The sequence below is a fragment of the Mastomys coucha genome, unplaced genomic scaffold (genome assembly GCF_008632895.1).
Source record: "Mastomys coucha isolate ucsf_1 unplaced genomic scaffold, UCSF_Mcou_1 pScaffold15, whole genome shotgun sequence".
NCBI lineage: Eukaryota > Metazoa > Chordata > Mammalia > Rodentia > Muridae > Mastomys > Mastomys coucha.
Window position 1 is genome coordinate 45,332,234 of NW_022196897.1, and position 17,077 is coordinate 45,349,310.

The following is a 17,077-nucleotide window of genomic DNA, read 5'->3' on the forward strand; positions in this document are numbered from 1 at the left end:
CTTAGAGCAGAAGATAGGGCAACATTGCAAAGAGATTTAAAGTATTTTTAAATTAAAAATCCTGCCCTATGGAGCCATGGTTAGAAAATAGAATTATACAAGTACCATGTTTCTCCACTAGCCTGTACCCAAGGTATACATCACTAAAAGATCTCCAGTCTTTCACCACAGACCTGGCCACAGTCTGACAGTCCTCAAGTCAGTGTTCCAGACAACCATTAATGAATTAGAATTTGCATTTAAGATAGATCCCATCTGCCATTCCAATTATAGCTGATTGGCAGCTAGCCAGGGGCTCTTGTTGAACTAACTATATGTATTCAATAGGAGAGTTTATAAAAAATATATAGTTTCCAATGCATGTGAGTAGAACCCAATAGCCTGCATTATTGAAAACTTCAGCAAAGAATGCGTTAGGACACAGTGCAAGGTTTGGGAGTCTGTGACATGGAGTATTTAAGACCCGTGAAAAAGTCATAAATGTAATGTTGCAAATTGGTGAATATCCAAATGCCAAATTTGGTTGTGGTAAGTTGTATAGGGTTGATGAAGTGATGGTAGGATTTTATAATATGTTAATTTTATATTTGTGCTTCCAAATATTTGGAAGCTAACAGTAAAAGTATACAACACTGGGGGCTCTTGCTTCTCTTTAAAAATTAGAAAATTTTTGGCAAAACCCTTGGCCTCCACTCCAACATGGAAGAAAACCGACTGCAGCTGCCTTCTTTGGATGGTGTGCAATCAGTCTGGTTTTTGTGTCTCAAGTCTTCTGCACTCCCAGCTGCCTCTGCTGCAGCTCGCTGATGCCAACCTTTGCATTCTCAGTGTTGTTCTGCTTATACAGATCTCTGTCAGAAGCAGAAAACAAATGACAGACCCAAAAGGCCAGGCTTGGAGGCAGAAAATTCAATGGTATTAGGGCATCAATCTATTTCTCAGGAAATTCAAGAGAGATTAACGATGTCCTTGTTCAACAGCCTTGCCAAACAACTCTAAGTCAGCTTCACAATTAATGATAGCAGGGGGCTTCATCCTGCCATGGCTTTTCTTATATGTTAAAGAGCAAAAGTTCAGTAGGATACCAGCAGAGAGAGACAATCTATCCGAGAACATGACAGTACTCGCTGCAGTGTAAAATTTAGTGTGATGGAACAAGGTGCAGTTTGTCAGCAAAATCACCTCATTACACCCCAGAGCTCACACTCTAATGAGGATTTAGGCATCATCTTAAAACACATGCTGATGCAGGGCCAGTCCTGTGTGCTGTGCTTCTGAAGAAGCCGACACTGTAGTGTGAATCTTATAAGCCATGATCTTATAATTGGCTCTCCAGTTGTACTCTGTAAAAGGTAAATTATCCTGGGCAAGATTTTGGAAGTGACCATTCCGCTACACTTCACAGCAAGTACTACTGTGTAATAATAACCATGTTATTGTGGGTTTTTTTTTTTTTAAGTTTCAGTTACAGAAGTACTTATGGATACATCCATAAACATTTTGAACCACAAAGTGGTCCAGGGGATGCCAAGAAAGCAAATCCCCATGGCTCCTTCCCCACCTGCTCCCATTTCTCTATCCTGCAGATGCCACACTACTTATCAGAAACACCAAGCCTACACGGAGGTGTGCATTTTCCCAGACCTCTTCCAATATGGTTATATACACATCTGTGCTTCTGGCTAGAAGCTTCCTCTTCATGTATGGACCTTGCTTCCACTTATAATAATGTCTGTAGGAACCCTCCATGTCAAACTCAGTCATGAGATTTTTAATCATTATATAACAAACACTGGTTAGCAAGCTTATTGTACTTGAGGAAGCCCTAACTATTTCCACTTCTTCATAATGTAGTAGTTCACCTTCTTATCAGATAGCTTAGTGCATATGCATTGCTATGTAGAAGAAATATACATATGTGACATTTGCTGATCTAAAGTGAATGTAGAGTCTTAATTTTTAGGTAATCTCACATTGAATTCTACCTACAAAAGTGTGACTAACACTTTGTTATTTCCCCAGATCTTGGCTATTATAAATATTGTTAATGTTTTAATTTGCATTTGAATCTTTCTCATACTTTTGCTGGCTGTGAATTATCTTTTTCATCTTGATGTTTATAAACTCTTTCACTGTTGCAGTTATTAACTTTTCTGTATGAGAGCAGGTGGCTAGTGGGTTTTTTTTCTCTTTACTTTGTGACATATATTTACAGAAATTCTAAATTGTGAACTATCTGGTGATGCTTTCCTTTATAACTTATAAATGTTATGAATTACCAAGAAGATTTTCATCTCCGTTCTTTGTTTTATATACCAGTAATCACCAGGCCTGCTAGTTCATGTTTAAACCTCATAATTAAATGAGTGGAATTTTTATGGTTTCCAAAAATATGTGCATAAAGCATAAACAGCATCAAGGGATACCATTGGGGAAGTAATAAACCCTATATTTTATCTTATGCAGCACTAAAGTCCCAGGCTTTGGAAACAGCCTGTGTGGAGGCAGAACCTTAGATGCCAACACTCTACACAGTTCCCTGGGATCCTCTTGAGCAGAAGGAGCCACCTCAGCACAACTCTACCAGATTAGATGACAACAATAATAACACTGAAAACAATGGCAATCTCTAACATGGCCAGCTTATACAAAAGCATTCCCACAGTTATGACCATCAGAACCCACCAATACTTTCTAGTGGTGTCTCATTTGGTAAATTGCTGAATTACGACTTACACATCATATCCATCTGACCCTAGAAGCCAGAATTATATCAAGGAATTACTTACCTCACACTCAAATGGGTCCTGAAATAAAGCTGGAAACATGCAAACAGGAACTAAGGACTAATTGGGTGGTCGGTGTCTTCAAATCTGTCAAGTGAGTGTTAAAGCACACAAGTAGACTTGAAACATAATGTAGAAAATTAAACAATTTTCAGATATACACAATTCAAATGTAAAAGATAAGGCACAGGAATATTAATAAGATAAAGTGATTTTTGAAAACAATACAAAAGAGAAAATGACAACCACCCAAATTTTATAACTGTACTACACAAAGCTAGCTCATTGCAAGATGACCCAGAGTCCAAGTGACAAATGACAAACATTCTCAGGGAGTAGGTTTGTTATTGATATTACTAATGAACAATTAATAGCATTAAATGTGAAGAGTACACTCAACTCAGTAAGCAAAATTCGAGAGTCAAATTGGGAAGAAATGGAAGGTGCGTATTAATAGAAGAGATAACATAAACAGTTATTAAACACATGAATTATTGTTCAGCCTCACTGATAATTTTAAAATACAGAAAACAAAATCATAATGAAGTTCTATTTTCACCTACCTGCTCAACCATAATGAGAGAGAGAGACACTGAGAGTATACCACACAATTGAAAGGAGAGTTATCTTCCACGAATTTCTAGTAGGGTATAGTGTTCCCAAGCACCATATACAAAAGCTCTGAAATTTGAAATTTTCCAAAGAATTTTTTTAAAAATTCACATACATTCTTTCATCTAGAAATTCCACAGTTAAGAATGATGCTTCACAATAGCTAAGAAATGTAATCAGTCTAGCTGTCTATCAACCCAGGAATGGATAATGACAATGTGGTACATATCCACAATGGAATTAGATTCTACTATATTGAAAAATAAAATTTGCAAGAAAAATAAATGGAGCCAGAAGAATTTATAGTAAGTGAGGTAACCAGGTTCAGGAAGATGAACCCAGCATATTTCCCTCCATATGTGGATCTCTGCTTTGAAGTTTTATATATGATTAATTTGAATTGTCTGGAGAGGTCAAGACATATGACCTGCAAAGGACACATAAAGGCAGAGAAGAGCCTTGAGGAAAGACATGGGAGTAGAACACATGTGACATTAAAGTAAAGGTAAATACTGGAATTACAGAGGTCTAAGTGGGTATGGAAGAAGAGGAAGATAAGAAAGAGGAGAGAGTGGGAGAGGGGCTAGCTAAAAGTAAGGATTCATAAATGACCCCATGGAAACCCACTTCTTTGTAAGATAATTAAATATATATTTAATTCATATACATTAATCTATATAATTATACATGCTTAATTTGTATATTTTATATAATTGCATATAATTATATATCAATTTAATGTATAATAAATAGAATATAATTATGAATTAATATACAAAATAATATTCTAAAGAACAGAAAAACCTGGAGAGGATTAGAGGAAGGACAAACTGTAATCACAATATATAATATAAGAAAGGAATCTATTTTCAATAAAAGGGAAAAAATGAAAACATAAAACTTTTAATTACATTTATAAAGGGAGAATGGGAAGAAAGTGGACCAGGAGATCAGGGTTAGCCTCAGCTATTTGTTGAGTTCACAGCCAGCCTGAACCACATGAGATCCTGTCTCAAAACAAAACATACACACACACACACACACACACACACACACACACACACAACCCATATAGACTTATTTTTCATGTTTTTAAAATATGTTATTGTTTGTCTATCAATACAGTTCTGGTATATACCACAGTACTACTAAAAAAAAAAATTAAACATTAGAAAGTGTTTGGGAACAGATATCCTCCATGATGGATAATGTTTTTCCAGAAGACAAGGTTAATAAAATAAAATCTCAATAGTAGGCATGGGATATCTCCTTACAAGTGATTAGTCACAGAGGCCCCAGTGCCCTCCGCCCCAACAAACCTGGTTATTGTCATTGTTCCTGATTGTCCATCATAACTTGTTGGGAAAACCCTGTTGCTAAAGACATAACAAGTCCGTATGTCAGTTGCAAGAGCGAGAAAAATCAAACTGGAACTGACTTGAAAACTTCCTCCCAGTGCTCACAGTGTTAGAAGGGGCCATTCAGGCCACTGGAGGAGAAAAGTCATTAGTACCCAGCATTAACATTAAGTACTATGGTATTGACCCACCAGATAAGATATGCCTACTGGCACAATAGTGGCATGAAGGGTATATGAGAAATCAACCACTTTCTGGTTGGACCTGAGGCCTGCTGTACAGAAGGAAATTAATATCCGACACTATAAACCTAGTCCAAAGCCAATCTACCGCTTGAGAGGTTATAGGCCCTAAGGGAGAACCCGCTACTATTTGGTCACTAAATGGGCACATTATCAAACCCATACATTAATGCCACTTTCAACCTTAGCCAAAGAAACTTCTCTCTGCCATGTCAGCAGCTGATTCAGTGACACATAACTGGTCAAAGTGCTAGGAGCAAATGATGGTTGAGTTCTAATCCCTAAATGGGACATCTTTAGTACCCCCACCTCAAGGGCTAGGAAAAATGGCAGACATAGGAATGGAAAGAATGCAAGATCTAGAGGACAGAGAGAGTGAGGTAAAATGTTGTCTTCTGGATATCTAAAGGCCATTGTATGTAGGAACTCATAGAACCTTTGGTGGTCAACATTAGACTCAGTGAGACACAAGCAACCGAAGAGGTATGAAGGTAGGAAGGGGCAGCGTGGTGAGGTTGTCTAGGGGGAGTGTTAGGGGATAGCTATGACCCCTTTGTGTTTTTTATATATGTATATGTGGGTCTGTGTACCAGAGGCTTTCCGTGGAGACCTCTGGCCCGCCCTGGTGTGAGAGTTCCAACGAAAGGAATCGAGTTCATGCAGGGAGGGGAAGTCGCTTCTGCCTCTCTACTGCCACAGTTGGCTCCATGTCTGTCTCTGCCACGCCTTCCAGGTCACTCAGTTACTCTGCACCTCCCTGCAATGAGTCGGGTCAGGGATGAGCTGCAAAAGGAGAGGCCGACTAGCCAGTGAGGAGTGTGGCAGAGCCTCAGGTGACATTTCAGGAGAGTAGACCTCTTTTCCAAGTGTTAGAGCTCTTAGAACAGAAGGTTAGGTCGGAGTAGTTCTCGTGTACCTTTAATTCCCTGGATAGAATTTATATACAGTTTTGGGGGTGGTTCCGAGTACTTCTCATTGCCTTGGACTGAGAGCTTGGGGAAACATTATTTGCATGTGGGAAGGCTTGGTGCTGCTTCTTCGTGACTGATAGGCACACACCTCTCTGCAATGGTCTGTGGGCAGCTGTAGCTGAGACAGAAGCCAGGGGGCCCTGGAGGCACGGTTGAACACCTTCTTTCCCATGCAGGCGGAAATCACCACCTACCGGGTCTCCGGAATTCCAGACCTTTGTTCCACCAGGACCAGGTTATCCGCACAGCTTATCCCCCCCCCCCAACATGTTTCCATATATAAAATGTCCAAAGAATAAAAGATAAAAAAGAATGATCCTATACAAATTAGATGACTTACAAAATGATACATGAATACATATATAGCCAAGAGCTTTAAGGGTTAATAAAATAAATTTCACTATGGGCTGAGAGGTACAGCTCACTGGTAGAGTACTCATCCAATATCACTCAGATTTGATTCCTAGCACCACAACACACCACAACAGAAAATTTAAACTATTCTTATATAAGAAAATATCCCAAGTTAAGAAAAAGAAATACATCTTAATTTGATCATTATTACACTAAGGAATCACATGCATACTTATATACAGGAAACATACACTATACATAGAAAAATCGCTGAGATTTTTCATGGACGATTCTCTGGCTCCGGAGTTCTAGGTGGTTCTGAGTGCCCTAATGACTCTGCTGAGAATGCAGTCATAGCTAATATTCTTAACCACTGGGCCAGGAAGCACAATTTCACATGAAAAGATACTGACAACAGCTTCAAGGTCAATCAACAAAGAAATTATTCTTCAGTGGATACCTGGAATAATTAGTGGCTACCAAATATTTTTTAGTGTTTCTACGTGGCTATACACCAGCAAGATCAAGAAAACTGGTTCCTATACAGTACAAATAACTTGATCTCAGTGTTTCCAATACAAAAGGTACACATATGCATACATATGTACATAATTGGGTAGATTTGTGGAAGACATACTGTAATATACTATGGATAAGATGTAAATGGTGGAGTGTGTAATTGCTCCTTTAAAATTCACATTTGTGTTGTTTAAATTTTACAAGATATATACCACACTCAAGATTAAAGACACACTGTCTATACTCTAAATCATGAGGCTGTTACTGAGAAGTCAGGAACTTTGAGTTACATAACATTATTTTACTATTTTTTTCCTCTGCTTCCCAGAGATGCATGCTTTCAACTTAAAATAATATAGCCAAATATCCCAAAAATACATATGAAATAACAGAAATATTTGTATACCATATGTTAAAATCAAAATGCTGAAATTAATGTACAATCGATGTTTAGATCTCCAGGAAAAGAAAACCTTAAAATAAAAGACACTTGATTGACTCTGAAACTACCACAGATTTCAACTTAAAAAAGAACAGAATTCTAACTAAGGATTTTTTTCTATGCATTTATTCTTTTGAAGTCCTGTGTCAGGCCAGTTTACAGATGGTCTAGTGAGCCACAGGAAGATAAGTGTGCGTAGCTCATGAATCATAAGCAGTCACTCTAAATAGATATTAATGAAACTTCTCAAGACATCCGCCTTAACCCAAGGGAATCTCTTACCCATAAGTTTGAATCTTGCTCAAAAGCAAAATAGGTAGATTGATGCCTTGCTTACAAGCAAAACTGCCTCATAATGAATTCCTTTGGGTACTTCATAATCTAAATTCCTCACCACAGAGAGAGATTAAAATTAATTCATTCTAACTAAATTCTGTTTGGTAATTAACAGAGCTTATAGGAAGGACTGTGTTCTGCAGTTTCACAACTGAGTATCATTGGGAACTCTAAAATGCTAAAATATTTCACTTCTGTCTTTACTGGAATGCTATTTATTTAATGGGAAAAGAGCTCATTAAATACATGTATCCATGTGTTCTTAAATGTACACAAATAAAAGCTGTATTTAGCAGGTGCTCACTAACAAAGCATTTTTAAATATTCAAAAGAGCCATTTATTTATCATACATATGTCTAAGAAACTAGTCAAGGATGTCAGTGGTGTCCCTTCAGGATGGGTGGATGAAGGCAAATAAAATCTTATGCAAAGTTAATGGAGTACTGTCCATCTCCGGTGTTAAATAACATGAGTCTACACTATGTTTGCACTGGAACTCAGCAAGTCTCATTTCAAAATGATATCAGGATGATACATATAAGAATATTTTTTATAAGATGATATATAAGAATACTGCAAGAGATCATTAGTTAACCCAAGGACTTAAAAGATGTTGGGCCACTTATGAAATATTCCAATTGTCTCATGACACAATATTCCAATTGACAGCTTCATGAGTTGCAATAAATATAAAAGTTTACAATATTACATGTGAATTTTAATCAAGAAATCTGACTCAATCCTTAATCAATATTTTATTTATAGGTATGAAAGCCTTTCATCTCTACCTTTTCCCCCTTTTAAGGCAGACATTCTGGAGAATAGTGTGTGGCTGAGAAAGCAAGGAACAATCTATTAGGAAGATCACTGGTCTGGAAGTCACAAAATGAGAACTTGAATGAAAACTTTCAGGACCTGGCCTAGTGCCAAAAGAAAGACAAGTCGGGTTGTTTGGTTGTTTTTCTTTTTTCTTTTTTCTTTCTCTTTGTCTTTTTTTCATGAACTTCAGTTCTGTCATTTTTGCAAAATTAAAATTGACCTGGGATCTCATCAGACCTAAGACAATATACATAAGACTATCCTCAGTGACATTTTGACCTATAGATGGATGCTTCTAAGTCATTTGCTCATAAAATGGTAATTTTTTAATAGCTACCCACTCATCCAAATGAATTACAAAAATACAGGACTAGCATGTATAACCTGGGAAAGCAATTCAGGAGCTCTGCATTAGGCTGGGGGATGTGGCTGAGTAGTTAGGATGCTTGCTAGCTTGTAGCAGGGTCTAGATTCAATTCTAGCATCCCAGAGGAAGAGATTAACATTGTACTTCTTCCCACCCCACCCCCCACCAGACAGGGTTTCTCTGTATAGCCCTGGATGTCCTGGAACTTACTCTGTAGACCAGGCTGGCCTCAAACTCAGAAATCCACCTGCCTCTAACATTGTACTTCTATATTATGTCTGATTCTGTTATCCTTCACAAATTTCCTGAATTTCTTTGTCTGAGTTTCTCCCTCTCCCTCTCCCTCTCCCTCTCCCTCTCCCTCTCCCTCTCCCTCTCCCTCTCCCTCTCCCTCTCCCTCTCCTCTTTCTCCTTCTTCACCCTCCTCCTCCTTCTCCTCCTTCTTCTTGGTGCTGGTAATCAAATCCAGGGCCTTGTACAACCAGGCAAGTATTTTATCACTGAATTCCAGCCTCACTCCATAAACAAGAACCTCTGAAAAGCAGCTAGACCTCTACCTGCCCTTTTCCTCAAAGAAAAACAAAGATACATAATTGACATATCGCCTCTATATTTTAAAATCCACTTGTTAAAATAATTAATATATCATAATTATTTTCAGTGTCCAAGTGTCAAAATGAAATCCTCTGGAACTTACTTTTCCCCTACCCTCCACCCTCTGCCTGCTCAAGAATAGAGCCACCATCAGATGCTTTTTCATCACTCCTCTCTGAAAAAAACACTTAGCCACATCTCCCTATAATAAAAGGCCATTCTCTGGTTAGTGAACTGCTTGCCATATGTCACCTGGAAGTAGTTCTCTAAGGCAACATCAGCCCCAGTGGCCAGAAGTTTCACCCCTGGGTTCAGAATATGTTCAGGTTTTCTTTCCAGTTCACAGGGCCTGCTTTCCTGTGGGCCTAGCTGTTTCCAATCACACTCAGTCTGGTGACTAAGGAAAGAGCAGCTTAAGTGGACCTCCATGAAAAATGGGCTTGCTGAAAAATGGACATTCCAGCTCAGAGATTGCCACCTCTGGTCTACATTTTCATGAGACTGAGGAACCATAAGAAGATAAAAATCTGTTCTCTGGATTATGGAATTCTATAGCTAGTAGTCAATGGGACCTGTTATCAATGCACTACCGATTCAGTGCTCAGACTAATGGGAGTAAAAGGGAAGGGAACAAACGGTAAAGGACATAGTTAAGTTCTGAAAAAAAAAGAAAAGAAAGAAAAGAAAAGAAAAGAAAAGAAAAGAAAAGAAAAGGAAAGGAAAGGAAAGAAGTAATGGTTTTGAGAAAAGACTATTAAGGTTAATCATGTTCTTCAAGAACAAATCAATTCAAATACTTTTTTTAAAATTTTCTTTGTACTTCTAAATGTTCCTAATCCTGCTTTCCAGGTCAGATCCTTTTCTATTAATATAGTTTTATGGGAACCTAAATCTCTTTCTTTGGGTAGTGCCCAAGGAACAAACAGGTCCCTTTTTTCAAATGTGTTACAAGTTTCAAGCAGATATCCTACAGCGTTAGAGACCTGTGTGATCTGGGAGTACATTGGTTCAGCCACAGAGCCAAGATGGTTTTCCTGCAGGAGAGCACATGAGCCTTAGTCGTTCTATTTCAGTCACTATTTGGAGTCTTCAGAAGCTCATTTCTTTACTTATCAGATTGATGTTATTCTTCATATTTTGAGATTCCTGAATTAGTGGGTTGTTGGAGTTAATGAGAACATTTGTCATCACCCATATGGTTAATTAGTCATCTCCGTAGGTCTATTATGTCTGTCAAGATGTGTAAACACGCAAAGAGCAAAGGCTCTGTCTCAGCTAATTTCATGTAGGGCCTACTTGGCACAGGCCAGATAACAAATACACTCTTAAGGCATAGGGGTGGGGGTGGGGGAACAATTCCAATACACAACAAAAGCAAAATCTGTTTCTTCATCTTTGGCAGAGTCCCACAAGAGCAGAAACAGTGATTCATTTACCTTTGTATCCTCGACACGGAATGCAGTGTGTGCTTCATCACATAGTCATTATCTCAATGGCTGCTTGATGACAATGGATAAGTAAGTGAGATCTTCATAGCCCACTCATAAAACAATACAGCAGGGTGCAGTGAAGAGATAGAACATGAGCCTGTCACTCACCAAGTTTCCTCATCTGTATGTGAAGTAGAGTTATGCCACTCCTGTAAGTGACAAGCAGAAACAGAAGCAAGTGACTATGTGGCACATGGACTTCAGAAGGTGTGCTGGAATTCTTCCTGGCTAAGAATCTGTCATTCTTTAGACTGAGCAAAGAGTATGCATTTCCCCATTCATGGAGCATATTTAGATCAGACCAGCCCACTACAGAAGGGAAAGGGGAACTCATCTTCCATCTGGACAGCGTTTACTCATTTGTAGTCTCCATTCTCCACACATGTCAAACGCATCACTAGTACCAAGGAATTGGATAAAAACATCTTCTCACACCTAAAATCCAATGTCTGTTTGATTGTTCCCTTCACTCTGTGCTCCTGTGTTGTGAGATACATTTGGAGGTTACTAGGGAGTGAGAGGAACATGGGACTACAAACTGCATGGGGCATGCATCTCTAACCCTGTCCATCTGACATACTACTTCTCTCACTCCATCCCTGTATCCATCTCCCTCCTATCTATCTATCTATCTATCTATCTATCTATCTATCTATCTATCTGTCTATCTGTCTATCTGTCTATCTGTCTATCTGTCTATCTGTCTATCTGTCTATCTGTCTATCTGTCTATCTGTCTGTCTGTCTGTCTGTCTGTCTGTCTGTCTGTCTGTCTGTCTATCTGTCTGTCTATCTGTCTATCTGTCTATCTGTCTGTCTGTCTGTCTATTTATCTATAGTTATCTACATCTATCTACATCAATATCTTTCTATAGTCTATCAATCTATCATCTATAATCATCTATCTCTATTATATTATGTCTTTCTATATATCTATCAACTTATGTATCTATCATCTATCTGTCATCTATCATCTATTTATCATGTATCTATGTATCTATATCTATCATCTATCTATGTATCTATATCTACATTTACCCATCTTATGTTTATCATCTATATATAAATATCTCTATAGTCATCTATCGTCTATTGATATCTATCTATATCTTTATATATCATCTATGTATCTACCAATCATCTATCTTATATCTGTGTATCTGTCTATATCTCTATCTAAGAACTATCTATCTTTTATCTATGTATCTATTTCTACTTCTATCATCTATCTATAAATATCTCTATCATCTATCTATCTTTTATCTATCTATCTCTATCTCTTCTTCCCTCCCTCCTGCCTTCCTTCCCTTTCTCCATCTCTTCTCTTAATTTTTATTTTAAGTGATTCATCTGAGCTTGTATCATGGAAATGGAAAAAAGATAAATTATATCAATCAAAGTTACTATTTGCTAGCTATAGAAATAGTTCTGAGACCAAGGTTAGTGGATAAATATCCTTAGCAGAGCAACAGCAACACAAGAGAGGAGCAAATCAGCTTCCTGTGTCTGTTCTACTTGACAGGTTATGGTGAAGAGGCCAGTAGCAAGATTTATTAAATTTTCCAGGTTGACACACTGTGTTTGCGTATTTGCCACAACAAGAAAGCAGTCTATGGCCTTGACTCCAGGCTTTACTGTAGATCGTTTTGGAAGGATAAATACATCTGCTCTTCTGAGGCGACATATCCTGTGTTATTGGAGACTTTCTCCACTTTTCAGCCTAAATAATTTACAGAGCATTCCACAGACCATAGTGGTATTTGTGTGCAAGCTTTGATACCAATCAAATACAATCCTGTGTATAACACTCTCATAATATCTCCCATGTAGTATAATTCTTACAGAGTTCCAGGAACCATCCTCAGTATGATGTTTCAAAAGCAAATATTAGCCTTATTTGGGGTAAATTTTAGCTTTAGAGCAAACCCCCCCCCAAAGAAAACAAGAGATGGCAAATGACTGTTTCTGAAATACTGAACTCATCTCTTGTTTCTCCAAGCTAAAGTACTTGCAGCTTTTGGAAATAAGAACTCAGAAATAAGGAGGTAGAGAAAGAAAGAGAAGATACTTTTGCCCTTGAAATAAAATGGACCGTGGTAGCATGTAAGAATACAGCCACTGCTTCTGCGTTGTGATGCTTAATCTCCTGTATCCATTCTCAAGCTCACAAAAATAGAAAAAATAAAAAGCTCAAGGTCAGCTGCATTCACAAAGTGTATTGTCCCAAAACATTGTGATTTAGCAGTACTTAGAGTCTGTTCTCCTAAATACTCACCCCCATCAATTCCCATAACCATATGAATCTTCATTAGGCTGTGTCCTCTGCATGCACCATTTGAGACTTTATTCATTGGAGTATAACACATGGCTTGTTAGTACAACTAATGCTCCTGAAACTCATGCATGCAAACGTCCCATGTCCTCAGTGAGTTGATCGTGACTCTTCTTCAACCTCTGGAGATACCTAGATCAAGATTTTGCCAACGTTAATATACATGGGTCACCAAGGGAGCTTATCAAAATGCATATTCTAAATCAGAGGCTCTAGGGTAGGATCAAGATTTCTATATCCATATTAAATGCCTTGACGCTATTGCTGCTACTGCTTCTGCTGCTGGTGATCCACTGAACACTGGAGCTGCCACCTTCTAGATTTTTCCCAATGTCTTGTGCATTAGCAATGAAGACCAGATGGTAAATAAATTTTATTATAAAGAGCCAAATTATAAACAGTTTAGGTTTTGTGAGCCACATGGTTTTTGTTACAACCACTCAGAAAAACTATATCCATAGACAGCATGCCAATGAATGAACACAACTGTGCTCTAATGAAGTTTTATTTACAAAGTCAACAATAAACAGGTCTTTGTCTGCAAACTTTGGCACTATCTGTGTGCGCTGGCTAATTTTATGTCAACGTGACACAAGCTGCCGTCTTTTGGAAAGAGGGAACCTCAACTGAAAAAAAATGTTCCCACCTGATTGGTCTAAGAGGTATTTCCTTGAATGATTAATGGGGGGTGGGGAACAGTTCATCGTGAGCAGTGCCATTACTGGGCTTTGGTCCAGGGTACTATAGGAAGGCAGGTTGTACAAGCCATGCGGAACAAGACAGTAAGCAGCACTCCTCCATGGAGTTCATGCCTGCAGTTCCTGTCCTGAATTCCCTCAGTGATGGGCTGCAATGTGGAAGTGTAAGCTGAAATAAACCCTTTCCTCACCAAGTTTGCTTTTGATCCTGGTGTTATACCACAGCATTAGAGACTCTAACTGAGACACCATGCCTAATACTGAAAAATTTATTAGAATCCAACCTAGGGAACAACCTTGGTTTGACTATCTTTGTGAAAAATTTTAAATCACATACAAAAGTTTAGGCTTATGCCCTAGACTGACAGAACATAGAAGGCAGAGGTGCTAGAACACCTGCTACAGAGATGCTAGAGCACCAGCTGTATACCCCACTTCTCACAGCTGCATATACAATTTCTGTTATGCTCATCTTATGTATGCTGTGGGAAAATAACGGACACAGAAATTGGGCTATTGGTTTTTAGGTTTGCTTGATGGACCAGCAGGAGTTCCTAGGGAAAATATGAACCAGAAGTACAGTTTCCAGAGGGTAGAAAGATGGCTCACTGGTTAAGAGCACTTGCTGTTATTGCAGAAGATCAGGGTTCTATTGTCAGAGCATCTACATAATGATTCACAATCATCTGTAACCAGTTTCAGGGGATCTAATCACACCTTCTGGCCACCTTGGTCTTCCAGTATACACATGGTACACAGTCAAAATATTAAAAATATATCTCCCTCAGAGTTTGTGGTATTGGAGTGACATTTAAGTATCAGTAATGATACACACACATTTAAGTATCAAGTGATGGTAGAACAGAGATACAGTGGAACTAGGCTGTGACTTACCATTGTCCAGGGCTGAAGGAACATAAAAAGTGACCCAGGAGGAAAAAAGAACATGTGCAGCAATGTGCAAGAAAAAGATGTGTCAGAAGTGCATGGTGGCATTTCGTGAGATGGAGCAATATCAATAGGTGATGTCTAGTGCTAAAGAAAGAAAACTGTGTGAATGAAAGGCCTTGTAATTAGGGTATCTTTATAATGCAACAAGACCAGCACATGCTCTAGAGTGAAAAGATCGACTTGGACTATTACGTTAAAGCAGCAGGCATCAACTAAGAATATTCTGAGAAACTGGGACATATGGCCAGCCTACTTACAAACAGCATGTAGGAGATAGACTTTCACAAAGGCCATGAGAATCTGTTTAATATGTAGAATGAGGGTAGTATGGCCAGATTGTGCCTCAAAAATGATCGTTCAGGCTGCATTGTAACAACACCAGAGGCAGGGAGATTATTGGGCAACCATATCTTAGTGAGAGACAATGTTGTCCTCAGTTAAGGTCCTAACATCAACAATTAAAGAAGTGAATGGAACGAAGAGATAATTGGGACTTGAGATTAATTGTTGTTAAGGTGTATGGTGGAGGAATGGAGCAAGGAGAGAAAACACCTGTGAGTGAAGGATCAATCGTAGATCAATTCCTAGAGTCAATGGTGGCATCATACAATGAGAAGTACAGGGTTTTATGTAGACATGGCAGAATACACATGTTTTTATAGATATAAAATAGAGACCATACATATAGAAAACATAGGTTTTTAGATACTAATTTGGCCAGGTTATAGAATATCCAGGTAGAAAGGAAATACCTACAGGTGATTGGCAGTCTATATAGATCTGAATCACTCAAGGAAAGCTCAAGCTGAAGATGTGGATAAGTGGGAACTAGCTTCTGAACAGTGATTGGAACCATTAATGCCTGTGGAGAATGTGCAGTGTAGAGAGAAAGCAGCCTCCAAGAGCAGATGGGTACCTTGAAGGATCAGCATCCAGCATGTGAAAATGTTCACTCCTTTTGTGTGGGGACACTGCAGTGTTCTACTGCATCTCAGGTAGTCGTTCTCAGGTAATTCTTCAACCCAATAGTTGCTATTTAGTAAGTATATTTTTGACACCAGATACCTAACCCCTGATAGGCTTTTTATTGTATCTCTAGCCAAGGTTCTCAACCTTTTAAGTTGCAACCTCTTTGGGGGTTAAACAGCCCTTTTACAGGGGTTGCATATCCGATATTTACATTATGATTCATAACAGTAGCAAAATTATAGTTATAAAGTACCAACAAAATAATTTTATGGTTTGAGGTCACCACAGCATGGGGAACTCTATTAAAAGGTTGCAACATTAGGGAAGGTGAGAACCACTGGTATCTACAGCTCTCACAGGCATTCCCACTGCATATGATTCCCAGGAGTGAACTGGACCACAACCTATTATTACATTCCATCCTGAGACAGGGATCGAGAATGGTTACTCTGACAGAATAATGGCAAAGTGCTGATTTTTGGTGCTATCCCAACACTGGGGACTTTTCCCCCTTTCGATAGTACGAACTAGCTATATTCATTGTGTGTCCCCAAAGCAATAGAAACTTACACCCCAGCACTTTCCACTTTTGTCATCAGTTCTTGGCCATCATTCCCGCTGGGGGCTTTTGATAATGAGGGCAGTACCCTGTTCCCTGCTGTAACCGAGGGCCAAGCAGCTCTTGCAGGCTGCTTGTGTAGTAAGATTCTTTAAATATTTGTTAAATAAATAAGGACCAAATGGAAGAAGAGGATATGTTTATGATATTGTCCACTCTGCTGCTCTTCTTGGTGTGTTTTTATTGATTGCATCTGTGATTTTGGAGATAAGTCTAGGTCTGAGAGGCCTCTGGAATACCTGCACTGTACCATTCACCTTCTTTGAGCATAATGCCTGCTATGGAGGTCTCTGAAAACTTTTGTTTGGACAGAAGAAAATGAAATAGCAAGAAGAGATATGTTTGCTGCTACTGAAAACCAATTGCCACTGGGCCAGAAACACTTATAACCCAAAGGCTACATCACTGTATCAGATCTCATAAAGCAAGGACCTGAAGGCATGCCTGTGCTGTCTCCAGCTTTGCAGGTTAAATTATCTTTCAGTGCTACCAGTTTTGTATAATGAAACATTTATTAAATACTTACTAGTATTTATTATATTAATTAATACTTATTATTTAATTGATAATTAGGTAAATATTAAAATTATTAACTTTTAAGATCCTGAAATAGAGAAA

General features: G+C 38.5%; 1 long non-coding RNA gene across 1 annotated transcript in view; it reads right to left on the reverse strand.

Moving 5' to 3' along the window:
- Window positions 1–10,508: 10,508 nt before the first annotated feature.
- The window catches only part of LOC116090193, a 54,613-nt gene continuing 48,044 nt past the window's right edge, over window positions 10,509–17,077 (reverse strand). Inside the window, exon 3 of the long non-coding RNA XR_004118604.1 lies at window positions 10,509–11,040. This is a non-coding gene — a long non-coding RNA (uncharacterized LOC116090193). The remainder of the gene's footprint in view (window positions 11,041–17,077) is intronic.